Raw genomic sequence first — 27,945 nt, forward strand, 5'->3', positions numbered from 1 at the left:
CTGTGGATAAAACAAAGAACACCATGGGCGGTCATCTTGTATCGTGGAAAAAGCCACTTAATGAATATTCTCTGAGATAGTTAAAGAGCCCAACAGAAGCACCTTCAGAACAACTTGTGACATGAGCAACTTGACCTCTTAACAAAGACACTTTTGTTGAGTTTATATCCACGGAGTTTCAGTAGCCTGAAAACATTGTGCTACATACCCCGTAGGTGTAACTCTAGCGTCTCTCCTCAGTAGCTACCGGGATGTTTGTCTAAGCTGTTAAAAAAAAAGTTGTAGCCATTATACATATGTAAGTCCGGTTTATAAATATTATGACGCAAAGACAGACAAGAGAAATTGCTTCGATGGTGAATGTGCTGTGTGTCGCCTTCCGCGGAGAAGCTCGGAGACACGGTCCTCTGTCCTGCTGACGGAGCCCGTGTTTCCACACTCAGTTCCATTTGCCCTGCTGCTTCCTCTCCCTGTTTCAAGCTTGGGTAAGCAGCTCGCAGGATGGTCACTTCCTCTTTGTGCTGTAGTGAAAGGAGTTCTTATTGACCCAGGAGTTCTTGGCAAAGTGCTCTTTCAAGTCTTTTGGCCCAATTCCCAGTTGTATGGTAGGTACTTGATAAACTCACTGTTGAACGTTATTCAGCTGCTGTGTTTTGTGGGCTCTCCCACTTGGGTACTTGGGCTCTCCTGCCAGTGTTTGAAAAGCACTCTTTTCATTGTGGTGCTCTCTCTGACTTTGCTGGTTTTGAGTGCCTGGTGTTTTTGGTGTCTGGCACATTCTTTTTCCCGGGTTTCCAATAAGTGGCCTTTTAAATAGTCTCTAGGCTTCCTGTGGGTTTGTTTGCTTGTTTTTTAAAATCTTGTCTTGTAACTTTTCCTTTACACATTTTTCCCTAACTAGTGTCCACATAGTGTCAAATTTCCCGTTTCTAACATCGAACATCTATGCAATGGAGATCTTCGGTTTTGTCTCTCCCTATGGGTAGTGGGGGAGCGGGAGTGTTGGAGTTGAAAGGCGAGAACTAACATTTATTATATACACAGTATAGACTTTACGTGTAATTTTATTTATTACTCACAAATGCTTATGCCCAAGATTATTTATAATAGCCAATATGTATTGAGCATTTATCACTTTACTGAAGACCCGGTTTTTGCTAAGGGATTTGTGTACTATCTCATTTGACATTCATGGCAACTCTGTGGGGTAGATTATATTATTCCTACCATTTTCAAATGTCAGGATGCTGAGGTTCAGTGAAGCCAAGTGACCTACCTAAGGTCACACAGCTGGTAAGTGACAGAAGTGGGCTTCACACTCAGTTCAAAGCTTTGGCCACTACACCCTCGAGCATCCTGTTAACAGGTGCTGTAGCCGGCGTTCATAGCCAGGTCAACCTGGCTGCCGTGGCCACGCTTCTGCCACTACAGCACCCCTGCCTCCTTCATCATCACGTTATTAAATTCAGCTGCAGAGTGTGTAATTTAATAGTCTTATGATTATTGGCCCATGGTGAAAAGGTAATGTCCTTCCATTGCCTCAAAGACGTTTAAAGCCATGATATGGCTGAACAACTGCAGGCATAAATGAGTATTAGAAAAGATAGTCTTATGATCTTGTTTATATTGAATTTTGAATAATTTGCAACATGTTAGATGCTATCGAGAGGCTATTTTCATACGGGAAGCAAAAGATTCACCAGCCCTGTTTTAGCTTGACCCCATTGCCATTGGCCCATATTAGCCACATTTGTGAAACAGAGACATTGAGTTTGTAAAGGACTCCAATTAATTCATTCACGTATTCATTCATTCCCTCATTCATTCATCCAACAAATATTGTATTTACTAAGTTCCATCAATGTGCCAGGCACTGCTGTAGGTAACGTGGTTATAAACTGAACGAGACAGATGAAACCTCACTGGATTGTATTCTAAGGGTGAGGAGACCCATCGGAAGGTTTAAGCAGGAGCTCATGAACTGTTCTAATGTGTATTTTAAAAGGATCGCTCTGGCTGCTGGAGGGCAAGAGTGGAAGGAGGTAGAACAGATGGAAGGATTTTGTAGTGGTCTCGGCAAGAAATCATGGTGGTTTGGATGATTGTGAGTGATGGAGGTGGAAGGGATGAGAGGAGGCTGAGGTCAGGATACGTTTTGAAGGCACAGCCAATGGGATTTTGCCAACAGATGAGCTGTGGGGAGTGAAAGAGAGAGAGAGTCAAAGATGGTTCCCAGTTTTGGGACTGGACACCTGGATGAATGGAAATACCATCTATTGTCGACGGGAACCCTGTGGGAGCAGCAGGTTTGGGAGTTCTGTTTTGACTACTTCAGCTTTGACATGTCCCTCACCTGCATTTCTGGGTGCCATGTCAGGGAGGTGGAGGATGTGTGAGTCTAGAGCTCAGGGGGAAAGTCAGGTACTCTCTGTGGTTGACTTCCCCACCCCATCCCAGGTCATTCAGAGGTAGATAAACTGGGACCAGAGCTAAAGTTTCCTGCATCTTCCATTTGGCAGTGATTGGCCCCAGCTCACACGGACCTGGAGGAAACACATGTGGTTTCCCCAGCACGCCCTCCTCAGAGGCACCTGACCTCCCAGTGCTCCTCACATTTCCATAGAAGAAATTCCCAAGGCTCCAGAAGGGGGCGCCCAATGGCCAGCTGGAAGAGATTTTAATCAACTGACAACATGCAAGATTACTTAACTCCTCTACATCCACTCTGCCTGCCTGAATCTGTGGTATAATAATATTAATAATCAGTACTTTATGATGTTCACAGGAGCCAGGCAGTGTTCTAAGCACTTTAATATAGCGCCTCGTTGATACTCACGACAATCCCACATGGAAGGCACTCATTATCCCCATTTGACAGACAGCACACTGAGGCACAGAGAGGGTACGGAACATGACACCACCGGACTGGCCTGGTCTGCCCTCCGTCCTGCTGGTCCTGATGAGGTCCCCTCTCCTCACGTCTTCTGTCACCCTAGCCCCCTTCACCTGCCTTGCTGAAGCCTGGCACAGGTGGTGGGCTTTCTGCTTCGTGCTCAGGGCCTGGTTACTCTCTTTCACTCCTGGAGAGCTGAAGGAACCTCAGCCCGACCCTCTGCTGTGGGGTCTACAGTCACATTTTAGCCTAGATAAGGCGAGGGCCACTTCTCTGGTTGACCTCTGGAGCGCCTCAAGCAAGCCCCAGAGAGTTTACTAAACAAGCTATGACTAAGATCCCAATCCTGGGAGGAGAAAGCCCCACAGTTCTTTCTGCTTACAGCACATTGCCTGGATGGGTCAGTGTGAAAGCTTCTCAGCTGACTCACTCGTTTCTCCTGGATCACGTCTCCTTTGGGATCTTCTAGTAGTGTTTAAACATATTCTTCGTATATCCGTGTACACTTTCTGTTAAGCTTATTGCTAGGTATTTTATATGTTTTCATTTTTACTTAAATAAATAAAAAAAATTTCCACCATATCTAACTAGTTGCAGTATATATATATGTATATACACATATATAACTAGTATATTTACATACATATATATGTATATATATGAAAACTACTGATTTTGTATGTTTAATTTGTATCCCACTAGGGTACTGAACTCTTACTGTTAGCAATGAATTTTCAGTTGATTTTCTTGGGTTTTATAGATATATAGTAATATCTTCAAATCACGATAATTTTAGCCTCTTCTTTTTAATTTTTTTATGCTTTAATTTCTTACTCTTTTCTGACTGCGTTGGCTAGTGCCTCCAGGATAATATTAAATAACGGCGGTGGTAGCCAGCAAACTTGCTTCTGCGTGACTTTAGTGGACTGCCTCTCATAGCTCCCTATTTACTTCAGGCACGAAATAGCTGTATCATGTTGAGGAGCATCCATATATTCTTACTTTATTGTATGTTTTGATCAAGTTGGTATATTGAGTTTGTCAAATGTTGTTTCAGTGTCTGTGAACATAATTACATGATTTTCTCTTTAGAGCTATTAATATAAATAATATATAATAATTTACTATATCTAATATAGTTAATAAATTATATTAATAGTTTTCCTAATGGTGAATCATCTGGGCATTCCAGGAATAAACTCCACTTGGTCATGGTGTGTTAGTTTTAAATGAGCTGTTGAATTTAGAATTGATATCCATACATGAGACGGATCTATAGTTGGTTTGTTTTGTACAAGCTTTGACAGATTTTGTTATTGTTATCATATGGGTTTCATGCAAGGAATTTGAACATTTTCATTCTTTTTCCATGCTCTGAAACAGTTTGCATTAGAATTATCTGTTCCTGGAGCGTTTGGTACAATTTCTCTATGGAACTCCCTGATGCCATCTTGGGGGCCAGCTCTCTGACAACTTTCTCTCCTTTTCCGAAAGAATAGGCCTGTTTCGATATTCTCTTTCTTCTGGGTTAGTTTTATTAAGTTACATTTTCCTAGAGAATTGCCCATTTCATTCATATTAACATGTTGCAATTCTCTTAATTTCCTCTGTATCTATGGCTACTGTCCTCTTATCATTTATTATTCCGTGTCTGGGTACATTTGCCCTTTCTCACCTGGCTGGACTAGCTACTGGTTTGTTGGGAGCTGGGTTCCCAGGGGAGTGGCCCATGAGGTGGAGTTGCGTATACAAGATGTTTATTAGGGAAGGCTGCTGGAATCTATGCCTGTGGAATGGAGGGAAGGGAAGCAGGAACAGGCAGAAGGATAAGTGATGCATGTCCAATGACAAACTCTGGTGACTTCTTGGGCAGCTCTAAGCTAGAATATCCCTTCAGAGTTGTCCCTGACTGGGCTGGATGACCAAGCCTCTATTCCTGCTTCAAAAAGGTAGTGGATATGGACCATTCCAGAAGGACTGTGAGCTTGAGTGACATGGCTCTCTGCAGCTAAGTCAATCCCGGAAGATGCTGACAACTGAAGGCTTTCTGTTGGCAGCACTTCCAGCAGCTGGACCAACAGGTCCAGGGAGGATTGCGATGGCCCATTTCAGGGTCCTCCACGTGGTTTATCAATTTTTTACTTCTTGAAGATTCTACTTTTTGACTTATTTATTGCTGCTGCTGTTTTTTTTCTAACATATTAATTTCTGCTTTTATCTGTATTAATTTCTTCTTCTTTCCATTTATTTTGTTCATTTCCTAACTTTTTGAGTCAGAGGCCTAATTTATGTGTTTTTCTATCATGTTTATTTTTATAAATATCTTTAGGGTTAAATATTTTCCTCTGAGAACGACTTTAGCTATATTTGGATACATCTTTGTTATTTTTTTTTCCTCTCTCTAGGAAGACTGCAATTCTGTATTTCCTTTTAGACGTTAAAGTTGTTTAAGAGTTTTTAAAATTTGCGGACGGAAGGAACTGTTTGTTTTCTGATTGTTATAAATTTCTAATTTTATTGCCTTTGGCCAGAAAATGTTGTCTATACTATTTCTACAATTTGGAATTTATTAAGATTTTCTTTGTGGGTTTGGTATATGGTCAATTTTTGTGAAAGTTCCACAGGCACTTGAAAAGAAGACATATTTTTAAGCTACATAGTTTGACATTTATCAGTTCAGATATACTTTATTCATTATTTAAGTACACTATAGCTTATTTATTCTTTGTTCCACTTACTGCTTTTTGGCCTGAATTCCGGCTGACCTTGTATTTAAGACTGTGGCCTCAGCTTTTTTTGTTTCATTGCATTTGCTTAGTATGCCTTGGCACAAACTTCTATTTCCAACCTTGCTGTATAACTTAATTTTTTTCCAGATGTGTATTTTTGTATGCTGAACAGAGAGTTTTTGCTTTGTGGTCCAATCTGAAAATCTTTTTATTTTAGTAGATAAGTTAAGCCATTTATATTAATTGATGTGACAGACATGTTTGGTTTTAGTTCTATTGTTTTAATTTACATTATGTTTTCTGAATTTAGATTTTTTTTTTTTTTTACCATGTGGTCTTTTTGCTTTGTGTTGGTTCTCTGGGCAGTACTTCTGATGTTTAGAAAGGTACCTATTTTTGTTTAGTTAGTAAATAATAATTTATAATGTTATTTCATTTAATGCCCTTAGTCCTTTGCTTCTTTAGAAAATACCTATTAATTTTTTAATGAGAAGTGATAAAGTTACCACGCTCCTTTTTAACTTCTCCTCTTCTTTTCCTCCATCAGCTGATTTTTGTCAATGTTATCTTTCTTAGCATTTCTTTTGAACTGTTACATGTACTTGTACTTCCATTACTTTCCAATTTAAGTTTCAAATGATATCGTTGGCTTCCATTTTTACAGATGACCCCGTCTGTGAACTTATTTTAGCCCCTCACTTCTTTCTCTCTCCCTTTCTTTCCCTGTTTTTATGGTATAATTTTTATTATCAAGAATAACATCTTCCCTGATATAGGATGTGCCATTTCAATATGCAAATTTAAGGTTCAGGAAAGACTTGTGAATTTTTACCTTTAAATCTTCTTCTCTTTCATTGTCTTGGTTTTCTTCCTTCTTCCAATTAAAAGTGTATTTGTTCTCTATTCTATCACTATTTCCTCTAATTCCTTTTAGTTATTCTTTTGTTCTCATTTCATTTTAGTCTTTTTATTTCTATTCTCTGTGTCCCTTCTTATGTTGTTCTGAAATGCCTGTGTTCCCTGTGCACCTTCCAAATTTTGCTTTTTTTCCCCTATGATATTTGCAAGAGTTTTACTGGCTCAAGTTTTCTCTCCTCCTGAAGTCTTGCCGTCTTTAATTGATTTCTTACAATTATGCTTTGTGGGTTTTCCTTTGTAGAAGCAATTTCTTCATTAGATTATTTTAATTCTTAGCAAAACATTTGCTCAGGATTTCCATCCATTTCATTGTAACATTTTTCTGATAGCAATTATGTCCGTTGGTAAGTTTTACTGCTCTTCCCCGCCTTTTCTTGGTCTGGTGTCTTTTTATCAATATTGTGCCAGTTTACTATGACTCATCTTTGAGTGAGATGCATTTCTGTGGAAGCTATTAGTAGGACATTCCTTTGGGACAGGGCAGAAAGCAACTTTTCAGGCTTCATAATTCAGAAGCTCTCTGCTGCCTGCTGCCTCAGAGACAGGCTGCTTTCTGCAAATAAGGCTCATCCAGAGATTCTTTGTATAGTCCGTCCCCACTGCTTCTGTGACACGAGCTAGACTCAAGAGGTCACCTCTTACCAGCCCTGCTCATCCCAGTTTCCACACTTGTGTTGTAAATAAGAGACAAGTTTTGCTCTTTGGGTGAGCCCATCAGTTTCAGGATGAGTACTTTATGGCGCTTTCTTAGACGTGACTCCACCGAATCCTCTTTCAATTCTCTGTTTTCTCGTCTTTACTTTCTACCCTATTTTAGCTTCTTTGGGGCACCTTTTGGTGTATTTTGAAGACTGTGAGTTATATATGTGTCCCAGTATAGGTGAAATTGAGTTGTGGGTTTTCTTTTTCATTCTCTTTATTGCTTCCGTATAATTTCCAGGAGAAGGGAAAAGATGCCGATCTGTATAACTTTGTTTATATCAGAGGTTCTGAAGAGTGACCTTCTTAAAATAAAAACTGGATCCTGTCATTCCCAGCTTAAAATCTTTTAGTGGCTTCGCATGTCGTATAGAATAAAATCCAAATGCCTTCGTACTAAGTCTTGTGTGATGGTCTAGTCTCTGTCCAGCTCTCCAGCCTCACCTGAAATCTCTCGAACGCCATGCCTCAGCCACATCGGTCGTCTTGGGCCTGTTAGAACATGCCAGGCTCTTGCTCACTTAAGAGTCTTTGTCTGTTAAACACTCCCTTTGCCCTGCCCCGTCTGGCCTCAGCATTCTTTCTATTACAAGTCCTTCTCATTTTATGGGTCTGAGCTTAAAGAACACATGTTGAGAGATGCCTTCCCTGACCGTCCTATTCCAGGCCCTTGCTTGTGAAGGGTAGCAGAACGTGCCACTCAAAATGTGCCACACTGGCATATTGATTATTTTGAGCTGTAGACACTTGAAAACCAGCAAATGCAAGGAGAGGTTTCTCTGAACTCCCCTCATCTGCCTGAAGACACATCCTCCAAAAGGAGCCCAGTCGTCATGAATGCCCTCCTGGGAGTTTCATCACCAGAGGGGACTGACTCTGATCTCAGCACAGGAGACTAGAAGTCGACGCCACGCCCAGACACACTTTGTCACAAACTATCATACTTCCCATCCATTCTTCTAAGGGCCCGGTCATCTTTCCTAAAAACCACTTCGTCTTCCCTAAGAGGCCTAACTCCCTCTCCCCTCCCCCTATTAAGAAGGTGTTTAATCCTGAGTTGTAAGCCACCTCCGGGAGTTACTCAGTTTTCCCTGGGTATCTCCCATGCCGACATGAAGTATACATGATAATAAACTTCTGTTTGTTTCTGTCTTGTTAATCTGTCTTTTATTATGGAGATCTCAGCTAAGAACTCAAAAGAGTAGAGGAAAAATTATTTTTTCCTCCCCTACACATTGTAGTACTTCATACATTTTGTAATTATTTGTCTTTTCCCTTCTTCCCTTCTCTCTCTTCTTTTCTTCTTTCTTCATTTTCCCTATTCCTCTCTCCTTCTGTCCCATTCTCTCTCTCTCTTTCTTTCTATAAGCTTTAGGAGGACAGTAAAGAACTGTGATTATCTTGTTTTTTTTTCCAACACCTAACACAGTGGCTGTCATTAACATGTGCCCAGTAGTCATTTATTAAGAGAATATATTAATAAATGAAGATTGTTTTCACATGTGAGTGTCATATTTCCACAGGGAAATTGAATGGGTCTGTTGTTTGCATTTGAGAACAAAGAAGTTAGAGGGCAGTCTGGAGACCCTTTCTTGGAAGGGTTGGTTATAAGAACAAAGGACATTTCCTTTTGGAAAAAAGAGAAGTTTGGAGATAGATATTTGGACCCTTCAAATATAGGAAGTTTAATCTTGTAGAAAACTGTTTTTCCTCAGAAGAATCACCTGAGAAACTTGTTAAAAATATGAAATCCCAGGCTCTTCTCTGATCTTTGATACATTGGGTGTGGGGTAGGACTAGAGAATCTGGTTTTTTTGTTGTTTATTTCTTTTGTTTTTTAACAAGCCCCTCTGGTAGTTCTTTATATCAGAAAACGTTGGGGAAATGCCATTTTATAAGAAACAGTATTGTTACTGTGGGAAAAACTAGGACTTATGGGCTGAAGTTGCAGAAAAGCAGACTTTGACTCAACAGGAGGAAATTGTTTCAAACTAGGAGGGGGTCCAAGTGGACGAGGCTGCCTCCCCTGATGGATCCCAGCGGAGCCCGTCGACCCTCCAGGGGCTAATCTTGCAGTGGATCTCGCAGGGGGTAAATGAGATCCACGCTAACGTGGCTGAAATCTTGGGTTCAAGGAAACGCAAAGTCCTTTAAATGCTTGGGCTAACAGTTACTGTGAGAGTGGGAAAAGCAGGAAAAAGCAATAACAACAAACAAAAAACCCACAAAAACCGAAACAAAAACCATGAGAGGTCGCAGGGAGGGAAAAAGGCAGAAAACAGTGGATATAATTAAACCCGCAAAGGTCTTGAAGACCAGAGGAAATCTGACATTTTTCATATACGTAGAGCCACAGGACAAACAAGAAGAATGGTGAACTGAACTGCAGTTACAGTTATTTACCAGATTGTCTTAAAGTGCAAGGGCCTCAGCAATTAACATGCAGAATCATCTTGCATTTGCAAATAAAAAATTAGGAGGAAATGGACTGTGAAGGGGTGGTTTCAGGGCCGCAGGAAGATGAGCTTGCCAGAAACTGTTCATCTGTGCTCAGTGATTCCCCAGGCAGCCCTGGAGGAGGAAGGCGGGTGGCCACTCTGACTTCCAGACAGTGACAAGTCAGAAGCAAAAGGTCTGGTTTGTTTCTGGATCGCGGTGGGGGCTGCTAGAGAAACGGAGGCTGGTTCTAGAAACTCACACTACACTGGCCTGAGGGAGGTTCAGAAAGGTGGGGGTGATCATCATCACTGTTTCTTAATGTGTATTAAGTTACTCATAATTACATATTATTTAATTCTCATAAAAATCCTGAATGATAGATGTAACCATCCCCATTTTACAGCGATGAAACTAAGCCCCTGAGAGGTTGTATAACTTGCCCAAAGGACCATTGCTATTCCCTTAACAAAAGCCTATTGAGTATTTTCTAGGGGCTAGCAAGTGAAGGAGATTCCAGATTTGAACTCATATCTAACTTCAAAGGCTACATTTTTTTCCCCTTTTTAACAAAGGGCCAATTTCAACAATAAATAAAGTGCTATCACAAATTGTAAGAAAAATCTCAATCATCTAAAAGAAAAATTGGCAAAGGGCATGAACAGGCAGGTCACTAAAAAATTAATATAAGTAAATTTAAAGGACATAAATGGGTGTAAAATTTTAAGGACATCACAATAAAAGGAATGCAGGGCACAAGCAATGGCGTACTTGCTGGGGAACATGTGAACCACTGCCACTGCTTTGGAGGACATCTTGGTGAGAGCTATGTGGATCTTCAAGGCACATTCCCTTTGGTCCAGAAATTCCATGCTAGGATTTTATCATGTATATGATGACATATTTACATATATATGATAATATGTATATACTACATATAAAAATATATATAAACACACACACACGTAAGCAAGGATGTATCTGAAGATACTCACTTTAGTGTTGTTTGTAAGAGCAATAGAGACAACACAAATGACCTTCAATTGGGAACTTATTAAATAAATCATGGTAAAATATAAAATGAAAAGAAATTTACAAAGCCCACACTAAGTTCCTGGGTGATTCCGCCCCTCAGCAGTGATGAGGAGACCCAGCAATAGTCACGACACCTTCTAGACAGATGTTGAATTTTGTACTACTCATAGATCACTTGCAAACAGACTTTATTTTGAGCCTTTCAGTAACCCCAGGAAGCAGACAGAGCAGGTGTTACTCCATCCTGTGGACGGACAAGGAAACAGAGGCTCTGTGAAGTTAAGTTGTTCAATATAATGGTGAGAAATGACCGAGGCCTGGAATGCAGCTTTTTGGACTCTTTGCCCAGTGCTCATCATGACATCCAGTATTTAGAAAATAGGCATTTGTGACACCTTCCTCTGGGATAAGGGACAAGATCGAGGGGTGATTTTTTAGGTTGATATGGAGAGGGCCCCCTTGGGATCAAGTCTTGTCTTGCTCTGCTGGCAGCATGGTTTCTCCTGCTCCTGGTGAGGCCTGCCCTCCTCTCCCATCAAGGGGAGCAGACAGCTCTGGACACTCTCACCACTGGTACTGAATGTCCAAGACAAAGGCAATTTTTTTTGACAGATACCCTCTAATGTGGAACTTGCCTCTTTGGATATCCTTAGAAGCTTAAGCCTGACTGTTATAGCTTAAGACCGAACAGAAGAAAAGGAGAGTAAAGCTGAACCAATCTGGTAGTTGAGGAAGCCATGTGGATCACCCTTAGAGTAACAAAATCATGTCCCATTTTCCTCTATGATAAGGTTTCCAATCCTGGTTGTCCATTGGACCCACCTGGGAGAAGTGATGTTTTGGAGTGGTACATACTAGTTCATGAAAACCAATTCTGAAATTTTCAGAAATTTTGTGAACCAGTGGTCAAATATACCCATTATTAAAAATTAATTATGTAACCATATAATTAAATTATAGTAGAGACGAAAGTAATAAATACTCAAAACTCATCAATTCTTAATTATTTTACTCCTATCTATGCTCTTGAGGTTATTTACATCTATCGTATTTGTATGACAGAAATACTATAATGGTATACAACTGCTCATCTTTTCCCAAGACATGTGCTCAGTGACGTCATGTTGTTAGCTTAAAATTGACCATGATATACCACCACAATTGGCACATCTGCATCCCAGACCCCAGAGCCATGGTGCTCTACACACACACACTCAGGACACTGGCTCCGTGGCCACTTTGTGAGTGCCTGCTCCTAGGACACTGCAGCAGGAGTGCCCTTACCCAGGGTCAACTACCGCTCTGCATGTGCCTGCGCTCCAGACCCCAGCTCTATGGCTGCCCCACGGGTGCCTGCACATAAGATACTGGTGCCACTGCCACTGGGAGCACAGCTGAAAGCCAGAACCAGTGCTAAGAGAGATTCTGTTGGCCATAACTTCCCCCATGGGAGAAAAAGCAATCAGGAAGAGCCTAGAAGCCTTTTTCACCAAACACCCCAATAGCCCTTGGTGCTGCTGTGGTCACCTACAGCCTTGGCCACTGAGGACACGGGCAAACTTTGCCAGTACTGACTTCAGCAGATAGGGAAGCACAGTGTCCTAAGCAGGAACTGCCATACCCTACCCAGCTACACCCTCACACACACCCATAGGTGAAGGTCCTTCCCCACCAAAACCAGTCTGGAAGAGATAACTGCTACATCAAATGCACAGACATCAACACAAGGCTCTAAGAAACAGGGAAAATCAAGGAAACTGGACACCACCAAAGGAACATAGTAATTTTCCAGTAACTAACCCCAAAGAAATGGAGATCTACAAATTACTGGACAAATAACTCAAAATAATTGTTTTAAGGAAGCTCAGCAAGCTACAAGACAACTCAGACAGACAACTAAATGAAATCAGGAAAACAACACATGAGTAAAACAAGAAGTTCAGCAAAGAGATAAAAATCATAAAAAAGAAACAAACAGAAATCCTGGAGCTGAAAGATATAATGAGTGAAATAAAAAGAGCAATAGAGAGCATTGACAGCATACTTGATCAAAACAAAGAAAGAATCTGCAAACCAAAAGATAGGTCATTTGAAATTACCCAGTTAGCGCAACAAAAAGACAAAAGAATGAAAAAGAATGAAGAAAGCCCATGGAATTTTGGGGCACCAGTAAAGGAAATAATCATCCAAATGAAAAGACAACTTATGGATGGGAGAAAATATTTGTAAACTACATATCTGATAAGGGATTAATATCCAAAATATATAAGGAACTCATATAACTCAATAGTAAAAAAACTAAATAACCCCCCCAAAAAATGGGCAAAGGACCTAAATAGGCATTTTTTCCAAAGAAGATATACAAATGGCAAACATTCGTGAAAAGATGCTCAATATCACTAATCACCATGGAAATAGAAATCAAAACCACAATGAGATATCACCCCACACTTGTTAGAATGGCTATTATCAAAAAGTCAATAGATAACAAGTGTTGTCGAGGATGTGCAGAAAAGGAACCCTTGTGCACTATTGGTGGGAATGTAAATTGGTGCAGCCACTAAGGAAAACAGTATGGAGGTTCCTCAAAAAATTGAAAGTAGAAGACCGGCCCAGTGGCGCAGCGGTGAAGTGTGCATGTTCCGCTTCGGTGGTCCAGGATTTACCATTTCGAATCCCGGGTGCGAACATGGCACCGCTTGGCAAGCCATGCTGTGGCAGGTGTCCCACGTATAAAGTAGAGGAAGATGGGCACAGATGTTAGCTCAGGGCCAGGCTTCCTCAGCAAAAAGAGGAGGATTGGCAGCAGATGTTAGCTCAGGGCTAATCTTCCTCAAAAAAAAAAAAAAATTGAAAGTAGAACTGCCATATGATCCAGCAATCCCACTACTGGATATATATCCAAAGGAAATGAAATCACTATCTTGAAGAGATATATGCACTCCCGTGTTCATTGCAGCATACTTCAGAGAAGCCAAGACAATGTGGAAACAAGCTAAGTGTTCATTGACAGATGAATGGATAAGGAAAATATGATATAAAATGGGATACATATATAATATATATATAATGGAAAATTATTTAGCCTAAAAAAGAAGGCCATGTGTGACAACATGGATGAACCTTGAGGACATTATGCTAAATGAAATAAACCAGACACAGAAAGACAAATATTGCGTGACCTCACTTATATGTTGAATCTAAAAAGTAAGTCAAACTCATAGTAACAGAGGGTAGAATGGTGTTACCAGGGGCTGGGGTATGTGAGAAAGGGGAGATATTTGTCAAAAAGTAGAGATTTTCAGCTATAAGATGACTAAGTTCTGGATACCTAGTGTACAGCATAGTGACTATAGTTAACAATAATGTACAGAAATACTTTGGAGATATTGCAGGTTCAGTTGCAGACCATCTCAATATAGCCAATATTGCAATAAAGCAAGTCACATAAACTTCTTGGTTGCCCAGTGCATATAGATGTGTACACTATGCTGTAGTCTATTAAGTGTGCAATAGCATTATGTCTAAGAAAACAATGTATATACCTTAATTAAAAAATACTTTATTGCTAAAAAGTACTAGCCATCATCTGAGCCTTCAGCAAGTTGTAATCTTTTTTCTGGTGGAGGGTCTTGTAAAAAACACAATTATCTGTGAAGAGCAGTAAAGCGAAGTACAATAAAACGAGGTATGCCTGTAAATGATCTATGGCCAGAAAATAGAATAGAACTTATCAACAAAACTAAGAGCTGGTTTTTTTGAAAAAATAAACAAAATTGACTAACCTTTAGCTAGTCTAACTAAGAAAAAAAATGAGAAGACCCAAATAAATAAAATCATAAATGAAAGTGGAAACAACTGATACCACAGAAATACAAAGGCTCACAAGACATTAGTATGAATAATTATATGCCACCAAATTGGATAGCCTAGAAGAAATGGATAAATCCCTGGAAACATACTATGTACCCAGACTACAGCAGTATCTTTGAGGTACACTGGCACTTGAGAGGAGATCTCAAATGTTCTCACTAGAAGAGAAGAAAAGGTAACTATGTGAGGTGATGAACACATTACTTCACTTTTGTGGTAATCATGTCACAAGGTATACGTCTATCATCATGTCGTACACCTTAAATATACATCGCACTGTATATCTTAAGTATATACAACTTTTCATTTGTCAATCACACCTCACTAAAGCTGGAAAAAAATCACTAATACCTGGATCCTGTCCTCAAAGTTTCTGATGTAACAGTTTCTGACGTAACAATTGCATCATCCTCAGGGGATTTTAATGTGCAGCCAGGGTCGGGAACTTGTGCTCCAGAGATTTTCAAAATTGAATTCCTGAAAGTAGGCTGGGCCATTGGACCGAGACCGGCTTAACAGGAGAGGTGGATCTCCTGCCCAGGCACAGATGACCACGAGGAAAGTTTATCCTCTGAGATGCAGCCAGCCCGTCTTCAAGCGGCGACGCCCACGCTTGCTCCCTGCTGCAAAAAGATTCCAGCTGGGGCAGGAAGGGAAGCTGGGTACAAAGGAAACGCAGTGAATAACACAGGGCTTAAAATCTAAGCTCCAGATTATGGGAAGAGGAAGAAAGTGTGAAGATTGATTTGTCACAGGCAACTAGTTGTGTACACGTTGGCAATAGCATACTATAAAAGATCTTGTTCAAGGGGGCCAGAATTAGCTCAGGGCCAGACTTAAAGAGGTTTCATTTCTAAATTAATAAAACATGTTAACTATACACATACACAGAGCACAGGAGAGTGCCAGAGGCAGAAGTATAGGTCTTTTAGAGAGAATGTCTGCCTAAATTAGTAATTTAATCTTTCTTATGTAGAATCTCTTATTTTTTTCCCCTATGGTTTTAAATTATTCTTCATTTACACTGTGTTTTTTTCCTATCAATTCCTTTCTCTGACCTTGTATGACATCTTACTTACTCTTACTGAAAAAGAATCAGAGTAACTCCTTCTTCTTCCCAAGTCTGCTGAGAGCCAGCAGAATGTCTAGAGGTTGGCCAATCACCCCAGCGTGAGGTGCTCGGAAAGGTAGGAAACCAGAGCTGGAGGGTGAAGGGAAATGAAAGGAAAAGAGAGTGGTTAAAGGGCCAGCGTATGCCAACCTCTGCTTCTAATCAAACTCAGGTGGAATCCAAAGCGATTGGATAGAGTGAAGCCTATGGGGGAAGGAGGGGTGGGGGCCGCACAGATAGTCCTCTTCACAGCTGATTCACAAATCTCGGCTGAAGCCCCTCACAGGGTACCGCAGGGAGACTGGAGGTAAAAGCGGGGCAGCCTGGATTGTTCTAAAAATCCTCGGTCTTCTGTAATACATTTAGACCGACTTCGGTTCTGTACACACTTCAGCTATTTTTAAGAGATGAGGATTAGAGCAAGAAATTGGAAAGAGCTAAAACTAGACACTGTGGCAGAGGCTACTACTTATTCCCCATTTATTAATTCTCTTCGTCCTTCTTAATACAGCCTCCATTGCTTAAAAAAATTTTTCCCAGCATTTTATTCTGAAAAATTGCAAACATACAGTTAAGTTGAAAGAATTATACAGTGAACACCCATATATCCACTACCTAGATTCTATCATTGTTAATTTTGCCATATTTGCTTTTCTCTCTCTTTATCACATACCTATCTCTCCACCCTCCGTCCACCTTATTTTTTGATGCATTGCATGGTAGGCTGCAAATACCAGCACACTCTATCCCTTCTCTTATCAGCATACATAATATTAACCAGAGTTCAATATTTGGTTATGTTTTTTTTTTTTTATTAATGTTATGATAGATTACAACCTTGTGAGATTTCAGTTGTACATTTTTGTTAGTCATGTTGTGGGTATACCTCTTCCCCCTTTGTGCCCTCCCCCCACCCCCCCTTTTCCCTGGTAACCACTGATCAGATCTCCTTGTCAATATGGTAACATCCACCTATGAGTGGAGTCATATAGAGTTCGTCTTTCTCTGACTGGCTTATTTCGCTTAACATAATACCCTCGAGGTCCATCCACATTGCTGCGAATGGGCCAATTTTGTCTTTTTTATGGCTGAGTAGTATTCCATTGTGTATATATACCATATCTTCTTTATCCAATCATCAGTTTCTGGGCATGCAGGTTGGTTCCGCGTCTTGGCTATTGTAAATAATGCTGCGATGAACATAGCGGTGCAAGGGACTCTTGGGATTTCTGATTTCAGGTTCTTAGGATAGATACCCAGTAATGGGATGGCTGGGTCATAGGATATTTCTATTTTTAACTTTTTGAGGAATCTCCATACTGTTTTCCATAGTGGCTGTACCAGTTTGCATTCCCACCAACAGTGTATGAGGGTTCCTTTTTCTCCACAACCTCTCCAACATTTGTCGCTCTTGGTTTTGGATGTTTTTGCCAATCTAACGGGTGTAAGGTGATATCTTAGTGTAGTTTTGATTTGCATTTCCCTGATGATTAGCGATGATGAATATCTTTTCATGTGTCTATTGGCCATATTTATATCTTCTTTTGAGAAATGTCTGTTTATGTCCTCTGCCCATTTTTTGATCGGGTTGTTTGTTTTTTTGTTGTTAAGCCTGATTATGTTTTTTAAGGTAAATTACATGTATAGTGAAATGCATAAATCTTAGCAATAACACTTACTGAGTCTAGACAAATGTTTAGCCCAAACCCCAATCAAGATATAGAATATTTTCATTACCCTCAGAAAGTTCCTTCATGCCCCTGCCCAGTCAGTCTCCATCCACGTACCCTAATAGGCAACAACCATTGTGAATTTTTTCTACCACAGATCAATTTTGCCTGTTCTAGATCTTCCTATGAGTGGACTTATACAGGATGTGCTCTGTTTATCTGGCTTCTTTTAATCAGTATGTGAGGCTACTACTTATTCCCCATATATTAATTCTCTTCTTCCTTATTAATACAGCCTCTACTTCTTAACTAGGCAAATGGTTACCTAGAATAAAATCTCCTCTTCAGTTTGTTCATGGTGAAGTTCTGGAAATAGGATATAAGTGGGAAGGTCAGGAGAGATTCTAAGAAGTGTCCTTAAAGAAAAGGGATGCATCCTTTGTCCCTTCCTCCTTCTTGTTGGCTGCAATATAGATGTAAAAACTAGAATGTTGGCAACTGACTTGCACCATTGGGGTTGGTGAAGAGCAAGATGGAAGGAGCCAGAATTCCAGTTCCTGGTAAAATGGAGTAGACGCTGCCCCTTATCTCTCCCGCTGAATGCAGCTATAAAACATGGACAGAATACTTGGAACTGATGTTTGAGGACTCTAAAAAGTAAAGGATAGCAGGAAGATTGGTGAAGAAGCCCAGAGTTCAAAAAGCCACCAAATCAGTGATGAATCCCCCCCCACACTTTTTTCCTCTGTCATCCCCGAGTCTGAACTCAAGGCAGCCTGAAACCAGGAAGTGGGCACCAAGGCGTGGACGCAGAGGCTCCAGGAGAAGCCCTCTAGCCCTGGCTTGAAGAGCGCAAAGGGGCTTCCTAAATGTACTGAGAAATCCTCCACATCTAGGTTTTCTCCACTCTCTTGAACTCCAGCCCCAAGGTCATGCTGTGACAGTGGTGGCAACAGCAGTGACAGTGGCAGCAGTAGGATCTGCAGGTACCTAAACTGAGGGATGGGAACTTTCCTCTCTGATCAGAGGGGCTGTGGTCCTTAAAATATAAGGTAAATCTCTATTTTGTTTTGTCTCTGTCTTCCTGCCACTTGGCCTCTATTATAGATGCAGTTGTGGGAAATATGCAGCAGAGCCAAATAAAAAAGCCCCGGTTTTCTGACCAGAGGACCATAAAGGGAAGCCCCAAGGAACAAGAAACTACCAGAAATATCATAGAGAGGGTAAGAGCTTGGGAAAGAGATCCCATAAAGCTCCTGGGTTCATCCCCAAGTTGTACATACATGGCCCTGAGCCTAAACAGCGTACTGTAGACTTGAGAAATGAAGTACTAGATAGGCCACCACCTAAGTCCCAGACCGGCCACTGGGTGGCACACATGACAGAAAGATATGAATAGCACAGGAAAGGCTTTGAAAACAGAACTGACACTGGAATTACGTTCCATGGAAGGCTGGGCAGAACTTGATGCCTGAACCCAAACAGGTCTGTACACTGGCAAAACAAAAACATCAACATTCTCTATGGGGTTTAAACAAGACTTGGAGACTCATGACGTAATATCCAAAATGTCCATGATATAATCCAAAATAATTTTGACACATTAGCAACCAGAGTAAAACCCTCAGTTTGTACAGAAAAAGACAATCAACAGACAGTGATGCTGAAATGACACAGACATGAAGATTATCTGAAGGACTTTAAAGCAGCTGTTACAAACTGCTTCCAGAAGTAGGGATGAACACTCTTAATGAATAGAAAGATAGAAAGTTTCAGCAAAGAAACAAAATCTGTAAGGAAAAAATAAATGGAAATTTTAGAACTAAAAAACACAAGTGAAATAAAAATTCCGCTGGATGGATTCAACAGCAGAATGGAGATGACAAAGGCAAGAGTCCGTGAACTTGGAGATGGAGCAATAGAAATTACCCACATAAGTGACAGAGAGGAAAAGATTAGGAAAAAAGTTAACAGAGCCCCAGGGACCTATGGGACAACACCAGGAGTCTAACAGTTGTGGCATCAGAGTCCTAGAACATGAGGAGAAAGCACATGGCGCAGAAAAAAATATTTGAAGAAATAGTGGCTGAAAACTTTCCACATTTCTCTGAAGACTTGAATGTGCAGATTCAAGAAGTTCAAACCTCAATAAGATAAACCAAAGGAATCTATGTCCAGATCCATTGTAATCAAACTACTGACGACTAAAGACAAGGAGAAAAAAATCCTAAAAGGCAGCTAAAGAAAACGCCACATTACTAATAGTGGGAAACAATTTAAGTGACTATAGATTTTTCATCAGAAACTTTGGATGAAGAAGTGGAACAGCATTTTTGAGTGCTGAAAGAGAATAAGCATCAACCCAGAATTGCATTCCTCAGATAAACCACACTTATTTATGAGGTAGTCTCATTTTTATACTTTACTGGATTTGGTCTGCTAATATTTTGCTTAATTTCTTTTTCATCTTTGTTTATGAGAGAGCTTGGCTTATAATTTTCCTTTTTTGTATTTTCCTTGTTAGGTTTTGGTTTCAAGATTTTATTAGCCTTATAACACACGTGGGGCAGTGTTTGTTCACTCTTTTTGTATACTTGGTAACAGCTTGCATAGAATTGTTATTTTAATTTGTGTTTAAATTGATTTGGTAGAACTAGTTAGGAAGCCATCTGGGGCTCAAGTTTTCTTTGTGGGGTTTAAAACAATTGATTAGATTTCCTTGATGGTTTTAGGACATTCAGATTTTCTATTTTCTCTTGAGTCAATTTTGGTAAGTTATATTTTTCTAAATATTTACTCATCTAAATTTCCAAGTGTATTGGCATAAAATTGTTCATAAACTACTCATTATCTTTTTAACGACTGCATCATTTGGAGTATTTCTCCCTGTTTATTTCTAATAATGTTTATTTTGCCTTTTATTTCTTTTCTTCGGAGTCTTTCCAGAGATTTTTCAATTTTATCAGTCTTTAAGAAATCAGCTTCTGGCTTTGATTTTCTTTGCTATTTCACCAATTTCTGTTTTTATCTTTAATATTTTCCTCCCATTGCCTTTGAGATTACTTTACTAATATTTTTCTAAATCTTTATCTAATTTTCTAATTATAGCTCAATAATTTCAAGCCTTTTATCTTTTCATACATATACAAGCATGTAAGGTTATAAATATCCCATAAAGTTCTGTTTTACCTTATCCCTTAAGTTTTCATATGTAGTGTTATTTTTATGATCATTCAGCTTTAAATCGTTCTCATTTCCTTTATGATGAGAAACAGCATTTTGATTACAGATGTGGAATCTAAGGCTTTACTGATTGAATCCAGCACTGCCAGCTGTGTGAGCTTGGGTCAATCACTTAACTCCTTGGGGGCACTGATTCCTTTTTTTGCAGAAAAGGGAGAAAATAATGACTATGTCTACCTCAGGTAAATTTTTGTGCAGATTAAAAAGAGCCTGGCACTCAGTAAGAACAATGTAGGTGTAAGCTGTTGTGTGTTAGCTGTTATTTCTTCTTTGATTCATTTGTTGTAATTTCTTAATTTCCAAACATGTTTTTTTCTAGTTATACTTTACAGTTTATTTCCAGTGTTATTGCATTGTGATCAGAGAACATTTTTCATATGATTTCAATTATTGTATGACCCAGTAAGTTGTCAATGCTGGAAATGGTCCACATGTGTTTGAAAACAAAATGTATTCTGCAGTGTTGAGTGCAATGTTCTACTTTATTGTTATATCGGTCAGTATCCTCTCAGAGAAATGGGAACCAATTCTAGGTATTTTGAACAGAGAGAATTTAATATAGGAAATTGGTTACAAATTTGTTTAAAGGGCTAGAAGAGCAAAAAAAAAGGGAGCTTAGTAACTGTAGAAAGCAATTAGCATCTGCCCTTCCTCCAGAAGAAAAAATTCAGCCAGCTTTATCCAAGAGCCCAGGATCCCTGCACATTTGAGGGTGCCAGAGCACCCCTACTGCCATTACAACCATTGCTGTTGCTTCGTGCAAACTAGGAGCCAGCACAGTGACAGATGCTGTGGGAGCCCAGCAACCTGAAGTCACATGGTTTCCTGCTGCTGTTGCTGGAGTTGTCATCAGGAACAGAAAAGAAAAAGAAAAAGGGCTTCTCTTTTCCTTCTGCCTTCTAATCTCTGACCAGTGCCTCCCATTGGCAGAATGTAAACTGAAGCCAACTAACAAAGGAATCTGGAAATGTACTTTGTAGGATTCAAGTCTGTTTTGAGACAAAGTGGTATTCAGAATGTCTGGAATCAAGTGAGGACAGAAACTAAATGACTGACCAACTTAAATGTGTTGTTTAAATCTTCTATATCTTTATTGATTTTTTTTGTTCTGCTTGTTTTGTCAATTATTGAGATAGTGGATCGGTATATTTCTCCTTATAGTTCTGTCAATTTTTTTCTTAAATATTTTGTGGCTGTATTATTAAGATGCATACAAATTTAATATTTTTAGAGCTTCCTGTACAGTACATGAACAGAAACTCAAAAATCCTTAACAAAATATAAAATGGATCCATGAATATATTAAAATGATAATCCACCATAAAGAAGTGGGTTTTAACCCAAAATAGTTTGATTAAATATTCTTAAATCAATATGATTTATTATATTAACAGATTAAAAGAGACAAACATATAGTAATCATCTCACAGATACAGAAAGAAACCATTTGACAAAATTCAACACACATTCATAATAACAACTCTCAGCAAGCCAGGAAAAATGGAAACCTTATAGAGGGCATCTACAAAAAATCTACGGTAATCGTGGTTACACAACAATATGAATGTACTTCATGCCAATGAACTGTACACTTGAAAATGGGTAAACTGGTAAAGTTTGCATCAAAATCCTTGTCTCTGCTCTGCTCTTAGGGAACCCAACCCAAGACAAACTGTAATTTCCCTTTCTTTTAATATCTTTGTCAGTTTTGCTATAGCTATACTGGTCTCATAAAACGATCTGGGAAATATTTCTTCTATTATTGGAGAGAGTTTTTCTAAGATTGGAATTATTTCTTCCATAAATATTTCATATAATTCAGCAGTAAATCCATCTAGGCTTGGAGTTTTCTTTGTGGAAGGATTTTTAATTATAAATTCAGTTTCTTTAATAGGTTTTCTATTTCTTCTTGTATTTTTGGTAACCTGTATTATTGGCATAAAGTTGTCTCCAGTATTCACTTATCCTTTTAACGTATGTAGCATTTATAGTTACATCCTGATACTGGGGTTTAGAGTTTTTTCTCTTTCTTTCTGTTTTTTTTTCTTTATTGAGTCTTGTTAGTGTTTATCAATTTTATTAATTTTTCAGAGAACCAACTTTTGACTTTTTAAACTTTTATTGCTATTTTTCTATTTTCCATTTTTAAAGTACTGTTCTTACCCTTATTATTTCCTTCCTGTTCCTTGTTATGGGTTTAATTTGCTCTTGTCTACCTCTTAATCTTAGACCATTGTTTTAAATCTTCCTTTTTTAAAAAAAGGTCAGCACTTATAATTATAAATTCTCCTCTAAGTAGTCCTTTGGCTGCATCTTACAAATTTGTTGTATTTTCAATAACATTCAGTTTCAAATATTTTCTAGTTTCTTCTGTGATTTGTTCTTTGATCTGTGGGTCATTAAGAAGTATGTCACATAGTGTTTAAAAATGTGGATTTTTTACAGATATCTTGTTATTGATTTCTAATTGAACTCCACCGTGGTCAGAATACACACTCTGTACGATTTCAATGTTTTGAATATTTTTGAGATTATTTTATGTCCCAGCAGGTTGTCTATTTTGAAGGATGTTCCATGTGCATTTGAAAGTATATTATGCTATTTTTGGTCTTATGTTCTATAAATGTCAATTAGGTTGAGTTGGTTGATAGTGTTCACATCTTCTTTATTCTTACTCATTTTTAAAAAACATCTACTTGGTCTATCTATCATTGAAAGAGAAGTGTTAAAATTTCCAGCTATGGTTGCGAATTTGTCTACCTCTCCTTTTAGTTGAATTTACTTCCTGCATTTTGAAACTCTGTTATGAGGTACATAATAATTTAGGATTATTACGTCTTCCTGATCAACTGACACATTTTATCTTTATACAATGTCCCTCTTTGTCTCTGGCCATAGTCCTTGTGATCTTTCTCCCCTCCACTTAGCACCAAGGTTCAAGACAGCTGCTTTTCCTTACAATCTCCTGACTGTGTAGGGCAGGATGGTTCGCCTTTATACCAATGACGTGGTTATCTGGGCTTCTGGTTCTATAAATGCTAGGTGTCTTTTTTTTTTTTGAGATGGAGAAAGCTGAAAGAGGAATAGCCTCTGGGGGATGAACCGGAACTCAGCTGGAGACATGTCACATTTAAGTTTCCTGAGAGCCATACAAATACAAGTGGAGGTGATTTTTTGAGTCTTTTCTTTATGACAAGCACAACCCCAAGTACTTTACTCGTGCTAACAGATTGACTATCTGTAAGGAGGAGGATGACGTCCTTATTCTCTCCTATAAATGAGAAACTGAGGCTCAGAGAGGTTAAATCACTTGCAGAGCTTGTAATAGAGTAGAGAGGCAAAATGGGAGCTCAGGCAGTGATGCTCAGGAGCCCAACTCTGAACCACGATGGACATACGAGGACGCAGTGATTTCAAGTCAACTGTTAGATTCTGAATCTGATATGCACATCTCATCACAATGCTGTCTGCTCCGGTTCTTTTAATGGCTTGTGATGGTTCTTAAGTTAAAGACAAAATTCTTTCCCTGTCCCTGCAAGATTTGGCTCCTGCTCACCTCCAAGCCTCATTTTGAGTTACTTCTCCCTTGGTCTGCCTCATTCATGCTGCTCATCTCTAAGATTTTCAAATATAATATGGTTTCTCTTCTCCAAGAACATGACACATGCTAGACCCGGAGCCTGGCACTCTCTTGGCCTCATTGTCGTTTAAGCTTCAAATATTACCTCCTCCAGGAAGCCTTCTGTAATAGTCCTTGGTTAGATTCTCCAGCTCTACATGCTGACATCAATCTCCAACACTTACCATGCTTGGAACTGCTTGTTGGAGGTATGTCTTCTCTTCTAGACTTTAAGCTCAGTTAGGTAGGAATGGTGATTATCTTATTCATAACTAGGTCCCTGTTGCCTAACAAAGGACTTGACATGACAGCCCTATGGTAAATATTTTGTAACTGTTTGCTTAAGTCCCAGAAGTAAAACTGGCATCTCTGAGACATAGCCCTCTCTCTAGGCCCATGGCCTCTGGGAATTTGGGGTGTCTTTCAAACACATCAGGTACTTTATGGGGCTCACATCCAGGACTTAATTCACCATCTGAAAATTAGGTTAGCGTTCTCCTGGGACCAACCTTTAGGAGATGAGATTTCTGGGACTTTTTGCTTTATAAAAGTTAGAGAAGCATTTCTCCTGCTATTTCATCTCATAGATTCCAGCCCCATCTGGAACCTACAAATGCAAAGTCATGTATATTTATGAGCAAAAAAAAAGGCCAAAGCTGTGAAATCATCCTTTGTTCAGATTCCAGAGAAATTTCTTTTAACCAATGAGAAGAGGGCAGAGAGAATATTTATACAGAAATTAATTTAAAATAGGAAGTGGATGCCAGCAAATCCCCTGTAACTCAAAGTACTTCCTTGATGTTGCTTCAAGTTGTGCTTATAAGGTTTGTTTATTTTGGATGAAAGCAATTGCTTCTTTTACAGTGCAAATATCACCAGGGGTTGAGAGGGACAGAGCTAAAGGAGGTAGCATGATGAGCTGCTTTTAGTGTCCATTTGTTTGATTTTTTTTTCCTCAGAATTTTATGTAAATTAGTAAATCATCTCTTTCCCATACTGACAGGTAAATTGAGAATAGGTTCCATGAGAAAGGAGACAGAGAGAAAGACAAGAGGAGTCACTGCCAGGTGCTCCTCCGTGGGAATGGGAGGGCGAACCCTGGGTGCCGGCTAAGCAGGAATGCCACAGAATGCCAGGAAGGAGGAGGGGGACCCTATGTGGGCAGGAAGAGCTTCATGAAGAAATTGCATCTGTTTACACTGTTCCCCAGGGACAGGTTTGTCTTTTTCATTCAGTTTTGCTTAATGACCTGCACATACCTCTATCCTATCTCTATTAATTTGAAATGAGATTTTTATTTATTTTTTAAATTTTTTTACTTATTTTATTGCAGTAACATTGGATTATAACATTATATAGCTTTCAGATGTACATCATAATATATTTCACATTCTGTGTAGATTACATCATGTTCACCACCCAAAGACTAATTGTAGTCCATCCCCTCACATGTGAGCCTAATCACCCCTTTTGCCCTCCCCCCTCCTGCCTTCCCCTATGGTAACCACCAATCCAATCTCTGCTGCTATGTGTTTGTTTGTCGCTGTTTTTATCTTCTACTTATGAGTGAGATCATATGGTATTTGACTTTCTCCCTCTGACTTATTTCACTCAGCATAATACCCTCAAAGTCCATCCATGTTGTCACAAATGGCCAGATTTCATCATTTTTTATGGCTGAGTAGCATTCCATTGTGTATATATACCACATCTTCTTTATCCATTCATCCCTTGATGGGCACCTAGGTTGCTTCTGAGTCTTGGCTATTGTGAATAATGCTGCAGTGAACATAGGGGTGCATGTATCTTTATGCCTTTGCATTTTCAAGTTCTTTGGATAAATACCCAGAAGTGGGATAGCTGGATCATACGGTAGATTTATTCTTAATTTTCTGAGGATACTCCATACTGCTTTCTATAGTGGCTGCACCAGTTTGCACTCCCACCAGCAGTGTATGAGGGTTCCCTTCTCTCCACATTCTCTCCAACATTTGTTGTTTCCTGTCTTGTTAATTATAGCCATTCTGACTGGAGTGAGGTGATACCTCATTGTAGTTTTGATTTGCATTTCCCTGATAGCTAATGATGTTGAGCGTCTTTTCATATGCCTGTTGGCCATCCATATATCTTCTTTGGAGGAAAATGGGCAAAAGATCTGAAATGAGATTTTTTAAAAAGACAGCTTTATTCAAGTATAATTGTCATACAATAGACCTCACATATTTAAAGTATAGAATTAAATAAGTTTTCATATATGAATACACCTGTGCAATTATCACCACAGTCAAGATAATAAACATATCTGCCAACTCCAGAACTTTCTCTGTGCCTGTTTGTAAATCTTCCTCCTGCCCCTTCCCTCCCTCTCCCTCTAGGCAACTGCTGATCTGCTTTCTATCACTGTGGATGAGTTTGCATTTTCTTGAATTTCATATAAATGGAATCATATTGAATGTACTCCTTTCACTTGGCATAATTCTTTTGGGATTCATCCATGTTGTATGTATTAATAATTCATTACTTTTTTGTTCCATTGTTTGGAGATGCCACCATTTGTTTATTCATTCACCTGTTGATGTACATTTGGGTAGTTTCCAGTTTTTGGCTATTACAAATAAAGCTGCTGGGAACATTCATGTATAAGTCTGTACTAGGCTCTGTGTGGACATATGCTTTTAGTTCTTTGGGTAAATACCAAGGACTGGAATGGCTGGGTCGTGTGGCAGGTGTATTTTAACTTTGTAAGAAACTGCCAAACGGTTTTGTGGCATCTTACATTTCCATCAGCAGTGTACGAACATTCCCGTTTCTCCCTATCCTTGCCAACGTTCAGTATGGTCACCCTTTTTAATGTTAGCCATTCAAATACATGTGCAGTGGTATCTCTTTGTGGTTTTAATTTGTATTTCCCTAATGACTGATGACATTGAGAATCTTTTCATGTGCTTATCTGCCATCTGTTTACCTTCTTTGCAAAGGTATCAAATCTTTTGCCCACTAACAAAAAATTGAATTGTTTTCTTATTTTTGTCTTTTGGGAGTTCTTTATATATTCTGGATATAAGCCCTTTATCAAATGTATACTTTGCAAATATTTTTTCTCAGTCTTTCAGTAGTCTTTTTGTTCTCTTAATTTCTCTCAAAGAGCAGAAGTTTTTAACTTTAATGGAGTGTAATTTGCCAGTTTTTCTTTTATGGACTGTGCTTTTCGTATCTTGTCTAAGAAATCTTTGTCTAACTCAAGGTCACAAAGATTTTCTCTTATGTTTTCTTCTAGAAATTTTATAGTTTTAGTTTTTGTACTTGGTTTATGATCCATTTTGAGTTGAATTTTGTGTATGGTGGAAGGATTGGGTAGAAAATCAATATTTTGGCTTACAGATATCCAATTGTTCCAGCACCATTTGTTGAAAAGACTATCAATACTCCACTGAACGTTCTTTGCAACTTTGTCAAAACGTAGTTGTTCATATATCTGTGAGCCTATTTCTGGACACTATTCTGTGCCATTCATCTACTTTTTTATCTTTATGCCATACCATATTGTCTTGATTATTATCACTTTATAATAAGTCTTGAAATCAAGTAGCATTACCTTCCAACTTAGTCTTTTTCAAAATTATTTTTGTCTGGTATAGGTCCTCTGTGTTTCCATATGAAGTTTAAAATCAGCTTGTGAACTTCTACAAAACCCTTCTGGGATTTGAATAGTGATTGCA

At 39.1% G+C, this 27,945-nt stretch overlaps 1 long non-coding RNA gene across 1 annotated transcript in view; it reads left to right on the plus strand.

Annotated features, from left to right (window-relative positions):
• The first annotated feature begins 217 nt into the window (after positions 1-217).
• Positions 218-27,945, plus strand: part of LOC139079325 (uncharacterized) — a 71,394-nt gene continuing 43,666 nt past the window's right edge. Inside the window, exon 1 of the long non-coding RNA XR_011532863.1 lies at positions 218-485. This is a non-coding gene — a long non-coding RNA (uncharacterized lncRNA). The remainder of the gene's footprint in view (positions 486-27,945) is intronic.

The sequence above is a fragment of the Equus przewalskii genome, chromosome 25 (assembly GCF_037783145.1).
Source record: "Equus przewalskii isolate Varuska chromosome 25, EquPr2, whole genome shotgun sequence".
Lineage (NCBI taxonomy): Eukaryota > Metazoa > Chordata > Mammalia > Perissodactyla > Equidae > Equus > Equus przewalskii.